The sequence below is a fragment of the Sinocyclocheilus rhinocerous genome, unplaced genomic scaffold (assembly GCF_001515625.1).
Source record: "Sinocyclocheilus rhinocerous isolate Xijiao unplaced genomic scaffold, SAMN03320098_v1.1 scaffold579, whole genome shotgun sequence".
In the NCBI taxonomy this organism is placed as follows: Eukaryota; Metazoa; Chordata; class Actinopteri; order Cypriniformes; family Cyprinidae; genus Sinocyclocheilus; species Sinocyclocheilus rhinocerous.
The window spans coordinates 386,112-396,445 of NW_015666542.1; positions in this window are offsets into that span (position 1 = coordinate 386,112).

Below are 10,334 nucleotides of genomic sequence, written 5' to 3' on the forward strand. Positions count from 1 at the left end.
AATTATTCATATATATATATATATATATATATATATAATATACTTTATTTAGTGTAATGCTAGCATTGAACTGTATATTTAAGATATGTATTTTTAAATACAAATGAATGAACGAACGAACGAACGAACAAATGAATGAATAAATGACCACCAAACAGTTATTTTAAATACAATATTTTATTTTATGACATTTTTCTTTTTCATCTTTTATTCGTTTTAACTTTACATTCTCAGGTTTAATGTTGTCAGCATGGAGTTTTGAGAGCACTTCTCATACCGGGAAACCCCGATAAGCTGTTTATGAAGTTAAATGTAGCCTTTAATAGTCTTCAAGATGTTTCAGTTGTGTTGGTTTGAGCTATGAACTCAAAATAATGGAGCGGCAATTACACCTACAACTGCCTAAAGATATCGAAACGCTCCTCAGGCACCGAAAGCACATTTCCAGCTCCACTGGCTGCTTCTAACAGACCATACATGGATAAATAACAACAGCACAATGTCCGGAGCTGTAAATAGGTCACTTACTGAGGCTGAGCTCGTGAACAAAAGAAACCCAGCAGGTTAATTTGGTCAGCGAGGCCGAGGGAAATATTCTGAAAGCAAATTAACTTCACCACAGACTAATGCTTGACTTGATTTGACTTGATTTTGGGCTGTTCTTCAACACCCTTGGCAAGAAGAACGGCTTTTTATTCTGATTTTCTTTGGTTTTGTGGGATTATTTCAAGTCAAGGAGACCCGGCGTAAAAAAAAAAGAAGGTGTATAATGAATGAATGAGTGCAGTGAGTCTGCGAGTTTTTTTGACAACACTGAGATTGTGTTTCATCAGATGAGTTTCTCTACAGCCGGCGCAGGGCTCATTCTCACATCAGTGGGGCTTTTTTTCTATTTTGGTCACTCCTCCATTTGAAACTAGAAAAACATTTGAACCTCACTGTAATCTGATCATCTGTCAGCATTTTTGCCAAATTCTGGCACTTAACAGTGCTAAATAATCAAGAAAAAAAATCATAGCAGATGGTTTTGTCCAAAGGCACTTAAAGGAGGAAAATCACATGCAATTTAATATAAATGTGTTCTCCACAAAAAAAAAAGCTGCAAAATTTTTCAGTTTTTTTCAGTTCAGTTTTTTCCCCCCAATAAAAGCTCAAGGTATTTATTATCTTAACATTGTTCATTATCCTGACATTGTTACTAATCATATCGTAAACATTGACTTTTCATTTCATCTTTAATTTGAATGAAAATCTTTCAAACAAACATTAAAGGGGTCATATGATGCGATTTCAATTTTTCCTTTCTCTTTGGAGTGTTACAAGCTCTTGGTGCATAAAGAAGATCTGAAAAGTTGCAAAGACTAAAGTCTCAAATCCAAAGATTGGGTTTATTGTTTTTGTCTCGTCGCTCCGGCCGGACACGGCATCAACAGTATGGTAAGGGGTGTAACATTTCCGTCACACACTTGAGGTATTCAGCCAATCACAACGCACTGGATAGCTGGCCAATCAGAGCACACCTCGCTTTTCAGACCGATGAGCTTTGTAAAAATCGACGCGTTTCAGAAAGGCGGGGCATAGAGGAGAAACAATAATGTACAGTATGTGGAAAATAATGTGTTTTTTTAACCTTAAACCACATAAACACATTGCATTACACCAAATACACAAAATAATGTTCTTTTTAGCAACATCATATGACCCCTTTAAACAATATAACACTTGAATTAACATGCTTAAATAACCATAGAAATAAAATGTCATGATACTGTAATAACTAATTTTTTTAATATATTTTTAATTAATTATAAATATTAGAATTATTTTTACTTTTTAAAAATTATAAAAAATGTTTTAAAATATATTTTATAATTATAAATATTGCTTTCGATTTTTTACATTACTTAATTATATTTACATTTTTTTAATATTATTAGATTTTTGTAAAACGTGTAAAAAAAATGTGTATAAGTAAAATTTCTAAGGTATAAAAATATATTTAATTTTGTTTTAAAATTATATTGTTTTCAATTGTTACATTATTTTCTAATGATCTTAGAGTTATGTATTAGTTAGTGTTTTTTTATTTTATTTTAATTTAATTCAGTTTTATTTAAATTTAATATTATAAGTGAATTATAATTTTTATAATTCTAAATGTTATAATCATTATTTGATTTTTTTAAATCATATTTTACATTTTTAAATTATTATTACATTTATTATTTACAAATGTGTAAATTAATGTATATAATTAAAATGAATAAGGTAAAAAATAAAATTTTAGAAATATTTAAAAAACATTTTAAAATATATTTTATAATTTTTTGGATTACTTATATGTAACATTTTTAATTATTAGATTTTAGAAAAATTTGTAAAATGAATGTGTATAACTAAAATTAAGAATGTATACAATTATATTTAATTCTGTTTTAAAATTATATCATGTTTTAGTTGTTAAAATATTTTATAATTATTTTAGAGTTATTAATTACTTTAATTTAATTTAAATTTAATTAAATTAAATTTTATTTTAATTTTATAACTGAATTATAATTGTTATAATTCTACATGTTATAATTATTTTTTATTATATTTAACATTTTGAAATTATAACATTATTTAAAAATGTGTAAAATTAATGTATATAATTAAAATGAATAAGGTGAAAAATTAAAATTTTAATATGTATTTAGTTACAATCTTTACGTCATTTTCAAACCTGTACTATTTTCAAACCTGTACTATTTATTTATTTTTAATCTGATTGTGACTGAAGCTGTCACACTTTAAAAAAGGACTAGAAATATATCATAAAAGTAATCTAAACCGAATTTCAAGTCTTCTGATATTATTATTATTATATTTTTGACACGGTTAACAACCAGATCCTCCTGTCAACCCTATTGGCAAAGGGCATCTCAGGAACCACACTCCAGTGGGTTGAGTCTTACCTCTCAGATAGGTCCTTCAAAGTATTTTGGAGAGGTGAGGTGTCCAAGTCGCAACATCTAACTACTGGAGTGCCTCAGGTCTCAGTTCTTGGACCACTTCTCTTCTCTGTCTACATGGCATCACTAGGTTCTGTCATTCAGAAACATGGCTTTTCATATCACTGCTATGCTGATGACACTCAACTCTACCTCTCATTCCATCCTGACCCTCTAACTCTAGCACTCTCTATTCTAACTCTATTCTTAAAAAAAATAAATAAATAAAAATTGTCCCTTTTAGACTTGCACGCTATTCATTTGCTGCTTGTTTTCTTAAAAAAAAAAAATAAAATGCTATCTAATCTTTTTGTATTCTATCTGTTTTCTTTGCATTTATTATACAATTAACACAAGCAAAAATACCTCTAACACTAGCTTGCTCTATTCTTTTTCTATTCTATCTGTTTTCTTTGTATTTATTATATTATTAAAAAAAACCTTGCTACGTGTACTGCGTTAAGCTAACTGAGACTTGTTATAGCACTTGTATATCATTGCTCTTTTGTTGATTTTGATTGCTTCCATTGTCCTCATTTGTAAGTCGCTTCGGATAAAAGCGTCAGCTAAATGACTAAATGTAATGTAAATGTAAATGATATGAGAGCTGTGAGGAACAGACTAAAATTCAACATTTTACTCCATTAGATTGTGCCTTGCTATAAAGCGTTTTAGAGAAGATTTGAGTGGGATCTGCGGGTCACTGGAGCAGCTGCTGTGTTATCGGTCCTGACTGGCCTCATGCAGACGGGTCACTCAGGGTGGGATGCTGCCCAATCAGAAAGTGAACAGGTGCTGTCTGTGTGCGATGCAGATCAAAAATCAACCCGCCACTGCCTGCCTGTTGAGTTCAATAAAAACTCTCTGCAAGTGCCTGTACAAACACAACGCTTTGCACACAAATTACGGCTGTGTTTTACATTCCTAATCTGTTAATGCCTTTACATAACTGCAGCATTGAATTAAAATTAAGATAATTTGTTTTTCTAATAAATGCCATTTGACATTGCCTGTAGCTGCATTGACGTTTGTTTGTTTGTTTGTTTATTTATTTAATGACTTATTAAAATTAATCTCACAACAATTTTTTTATGAAAATATTTTAAATGAGCATCAAACAATAACACTCAAATAAACACAGTTTTATGAGCCAAATCACTAAAACTTCATATGACTCATGAAGTTTAAATATTTAAATATTTAAAACGTGTATTAAAATATTTTATAAAGTAATATTTTATAAAGATTTTTTTTTACAATTATACATTTGATAATTATTGATTTTTAATTATTTTTATAATTATATATATAATTCATTTTATATTTAAATATTACACTTTGAAAAATAAATATAATATTTTAATATTTTTTCAATTATTTCATGGTTTTTATTTTATTTTAATTATTGTTACTTTTTTTAACCAATTTAACATGATAGAAAAATTAAGGGACATGTTTTGAACAATGTTCATGCTGCTCTTTTCCATAGACAATTTATTATGTAATTTATTTATTTAAAATTTATTATTATTATTATTATTATTATTATTAAATTGATGATTTACTCAATGATTTAAAAAAAATAATTGAAACCATCCTGACTACATTTGTTACTATTGATCTGATTTTATACCAGTTGCTTTTTACAAAAACATTTATTTTCCTCCAAACACTGGCAAACGTGTTGGGGATTGAAAGCAGTCCAACACCATAAATATTAGTATTTTCATAATGTGTCTTTGGGGAGCTTTATATAAAGCATCTCTGAAAAATGGAACAACAACAAACGATTTGCGTCGACAAAGTTAATAAAGTACATTTTATAAAAAAATCGATTTCCAAAAAGAGCATTTCTTGCAGCTGTTCTGGCCCCCGGCCAAACGTGCACTGATCCCTGCTTTTGTTCTCTTCACATCTGTGACCTGTGATCGCATTGGAATAAGTTTGATCATTTCTCGGACTGTGCTATGCTATGCGTGCTGTGCTAATGAACTTTTATTTTGGCTAGCTAACGTGTAAACTGTGATAGCGGGGGAAGCGAGCAGCTGCATGGGAAATGAGGCCATAGTCGTGATCTCAAGCGCTGTACTTCATTACTTCCACAGTAATAACCTCATGTTTTCCATTAATCATTTAGAATCGCTTAGAAAGTATCGAGAACAGCCATGTGTTGGCACCTCGCTTTCCTGGAATCAGCATTTCTGCTGTTTCTTTGAACTTTCCCCCCAAAACATTTTACAATGTTTCCCAGACTGGCAGATTATTTTCTTTATTATTTAGTCTGCTGTGTACAATAGAGTTGACATGAATTTGTAGGCCAAACTGGGAAGGCTAATTCGCTGTTGGTTCCCTCTGGATTTTCGAATGGGTTTTTTATAATGGTGGTTTTTGGGTAAACATGACTCAAAGTGACTTTTGTGTTTTGTTGTACAAAATAAATGTAATAAAATATGAATTTGCGTGCATTACAAACACAAATTGCTAACAAGTTGCTACAGTAGGGCTGCAACTACCAAAATGATTGGTGTTTATGCAAATTGTCAGCAACTTAAATAGCTTACCCAAAAATGCATTTTTGTTGAGTTTATTTCTCATTTAAAACATCATAATGATGGATTTGTTTCTTACAAACATGCAGCTTTTGTCTTCTCAAGATGTTAATTGATGGACTGGAGTGGTGTGGATGACTTGTGGATTATTGTGATGTTTTTATCAGCTGTTTGGACTCTCATTCTGACGGCACCCATCCACATCCATTAGTGAGCAAGTGATGCAATGCTACATTTCTCCAAATCTGATGAAGAAACAAACTCATCTACATCTTGGATGGCCTGAGGATGAGGACTTTTTCAGCAAATTTGCATTTTCGGGCGAACTGGTTTTAAAGTACATGATTTTAGATTCATAAGTAAAAGACGGTTTGTTGTTAACGATTCTCCAAGGTACTTTTCAGATTTGTTCTACTACTACATAAATTACAGAGTTAAATTTCAAATGTGAATTTCGAAAACAATATTAATTCTAAACAAAATCGAAATAACAATTTTTAAATAAAAAGTGCACTTTGAATGAATACAATTAATAATACATCTTTTACTTTAAAGCACAACAAATAATTATTTAAATATATTATTTAATGATTGAATTATATTTATATACTTTTTACAATTTAAAAATTATTAATAAATTATTGAAATGTGTATAATTGTTATAAATCATATTACATTATTAAATATATCTTTTATATGGAATTTCCTTACCATTTTAACACTTTTTAATGATTGAAATTATTTTTTTTACCATATTTTTCATTAACTTGCATTCTGTTCTCCACAAAATTAACATAATAGATTCTTAGTGCTGCTATCCTTAAAAAAAAAAATAAAAAAATCACAAAAGGACATGTTTTGAAGAATGTTCATGCTGCTCTTTTCCATACAGTTTTTTTTACATTACATTAGTCAATTAATATTAATATTAGTCTCAAATTTCATCCTGTCACCATCCTGTCTTCATTTGTTATTATTAATCAGATTTTATACCTGTTGCTTTAAAAAATATATATATTTATTTTCCTCCAAAACCCAGCAAAAATTTTATAAAACTTGCACTTTAAAGCACAACAAAGGATTATTAAAAAAATAACAATTTAAAATACTTTACATGTGCTTTAGTTTGTTAGTTGACATCAAAGTACTTGATTATATTTTTAACTGTAGTGTTAATGCATTTTAAATGTACCAAATTTCAACTTCATCATTACAAACATATTTAAATACATGACATACATACAGTCCAAGTTTCAATAGAAAGCACATTAAAGGCAGAGTAAGTGATTTCTGGTAGCCAAAGTTGATATTTGAAATCACCAAAACAAACACACCCCTACCCCAAAAGGGTCTTGCCCCTATTTTGATAGCTCCGCCCCACATATACGTACGCAACCCAGGCAACGATTAGTTCTGTGAAACAAAGCAAAACCAATGTTACACCGTGTCTACGGACGTCAACGGCGCGGCGCAACAAATCCCCGACAGAAAACTGCTGCCAGGTTCTATTTATGACGTGCTGACACAAATTTCAAATGGTTTTCAACAGTCGTTTGATCGCGTCCAGTGTAGGCAGACTTTAGCTGTTGTAGACACACGTTGTTACTCACCTATTGAGAAGAAACAAAGCAACCTCGGCGTCCGATCGCAGGCCTCCGCTCCTTAAGTTCTCTCCAGCGCTGGAAAGCTGATCCGATATTTACACGGGTCCTACTTCTTGCCTTATCGTTCCGCAGACGTTTTCCTCTTTTGTTTTTTATCCGCCATCTCTATCTTTCTGTCGCTCGGCTCGGCTAATGTCCGTCCCATGCACTGAAAGCTCTCTCCTCCACATCACGAGTAGACACGCCCCTTATTGCTGATTGGCTACAAGTTTGTTTTGCGATTCGGCCCGAATCAGTTTTCTAAAGTGTTTTTGAAAAATCACATACCCTGCCTTTAAAGTGCATTTTAGAGTACCATAAATGATTGTCAGTACATTCAGCGGTACTTTAACCATATTTCATAAGACAATAGAAGTAATTATATAATTATATATAAAGATGCATTTAAGTGCGCCAGCGGCATTTAATATAAATTTGTACTATAATATGTTTTCATTTAATTATAACATTATATTCATAAAACATTATATTCATTTTGCACTTAAGTATCTTCTTTTAAAGTATATTATTAAGATTGTAATAAGTAAAGTATACTATAGATAAGGGTGTTTTTTAAGCCTAATTCGTTCTGTTTTCCATATGGTGTCAGTGCTTTATTGGTAGAAAAAGCCTAACGAGTGATCCACTCTAAAAGTTTTCCTCCATTAATGAGTTTTTGATGAGCGTCCAGAGACAATTCATCTTAAAGAGGAGTGGATGGTGTGGCTGATGGATTGATGAATGTCTGACCCTTGTGTAAACAGCCTAAGGAGCACATATGTGTGGACGGGGCCCCCCGGGGGCCCCCGCACATCGAACAGGGGATATATCTGTGAGCCCGTGCTGACGGCTGTGAGGTAGGATGATAGATGAAGACGTATGAGCGCAGATAGACCATCAGATTATCGGTAAGTCTATCTGACGCAATACTGTAATCAATCCCGTTCTCCACTCCCCGTCTCTTCAGCTCCTGAGTTACGAACCCAGTGACGGCTCGCCATGCTTTCATTTCAAACCTGGTTTCCCTTTCTCTTCGTGTCTGAGCTGAAGTGAACTCACCACAGGCGAGGAACCCAAGCCAACGGCTCTAAAGAAGACTCGTTGGACATCTTTTGATGATTATGTTGTTTTGCTGCTTTTTTTCTCGTCTTCACGCGGATGTGATGTGCTCTAGCCACGTATCGGCCATTCCCTCTCAACTCTTGCCAGCACGTCTTGTTGAGATGAGTTAATTGCTAATGGGACACCAGAAAGTAATGGCCGCCGGTCAATGTGGGAGACACATGTTGAGCACGACCAGAGCCAGAGCTCAGGGGAAGCCAAGCCACCTTCGTGAAAACATCCAGCGTGACTTGAGACTCGTGAAAACAGCTATATTCGGGGGTAAACATCCAGATAAACGGGATAATAATTGAAGCCTTTGAAAGCCGAGACCTAGTCCTCGCTTTAACGTTAGCCAAAGGCCAAAGACTTAAACAATGACAACATCGGCAGGCTTTGAGAAATGGTTTCATCGTGTGCGCTTGATTTCACAATAAATCATCATGTTGCCAGACCTCCTAAATTTGGTGGGTCCGTTTATGATTGATAGGTGTAAGCGATCACAATTATGATGTGCGTTCCAATTAGTCATCTGTAAAACTGAACAGTTCTGCAGCAGGATTGATACGGCTACCCGTTTGCTGGTCAATACATAAATGAGTGTATTCATGGTTTTAGAGGGGTTTTGTGCACCTGCCAGCTAGACCTGCTAAACCACCTTAACCAACCGGTTGTAGCCATTTCAGGAGGGATATGTTGTGTTTTAGATGCTGGTCCCCAGTATGTTTCCCATCAGACTCCATAACTAGCTCATCAGCAAAACTTGGCCAAACCAGTCTGAAAAAAAAAGAAATTGAATAAAAATTTCAATAGAACTTTTTGTTAATTTATTCAAAATATAAGAAGATCGATAGAGCCGGAGATCGGTATCAGCCGATAATCACATTTTATGACTCGATCGGTACTCGCTACACTTGGCCGATCTCAGGAACTGATCGCAATTTGATGACGTCAACGCGTGACAACGTACATGATGCGTGGGGACATAAATGATTTGGCGCCACAGTCATGTCATCGCCAGTGTGGAAATGCTATGACGTTTCGAGAAACAATGAAAAATTAGCTATTTGTCGTGTATGTCTTGCATGATGATATGACGATTTTTAACAGCAGATTCAGTGACATTAAAGCTGATCTGCGCCTCACTGCACACGTCTGTGGCGTGTTACCGGAACCGGGAACCGGAGCTGATCGCGGCCGCTCTAGTCAATGCTTGTGTTTATAGCCGCAGCACGTTTCCGAAGCGGCTCTCCACACTGCTTGGTTAAAATAGTCTTTTGTGAGGACGGAACAAAACCTCGTCGGAGCCGTAAGGGGTAACGGTAACATAATACGCTGATGATTTTGGGCTGCTTTTAAATGAACATTTGTTTATAACACAAAATATCTTTGCCCATATTAGCCTACTCAATAACATTAACACAGGCTTTACTCCTTTCAAACTTTATCTGGAATGTCACCGTTTCTGTCACTGCAACTTCCCGATCAGGCGAACGAACACACACACACACACACACAATCGTCTGCCTCATGAAAAAATTTATAAAAAAAAAATATAGTTAATATTTGCATAATTTATGATTCATTTTATCCACCCGCGACCCACCCGCAAATAATCAGAATGCATTTTTTTTTTATTACCCGAAACTTACTGAAAATACAAATTAATTTTCTGCCAGCAGGAGGTGCTTTAAAGAGGGAGAAACAGAGGTTTCCCCAGTAACGGCTATACACAAAGCAGCGCTGAACTCACAAACGCTGCTTTATCAGGCATATAACATGCAAGATGAGATGAAAATGACAGAAAATTTTCTAAAGATAGTCTTCCTTCAGAAATACAGTGATATAAAAACACCCGCGCCTCGTTTTGATTTTTAAACGTGCAGTATGTGCTCATGTTTATTCAACGAAGCCTTTTGGAAAATCGGTCAGTTTTGATATTGTGGCCGCCATAGCCAGACTGATAAAACTGATAAACCTGGAAGTTAACTTTGGGCCAGGCACGTGCGCCCGATGAAACCGTCTATATCAGGGGTGTCAGGGGTGTC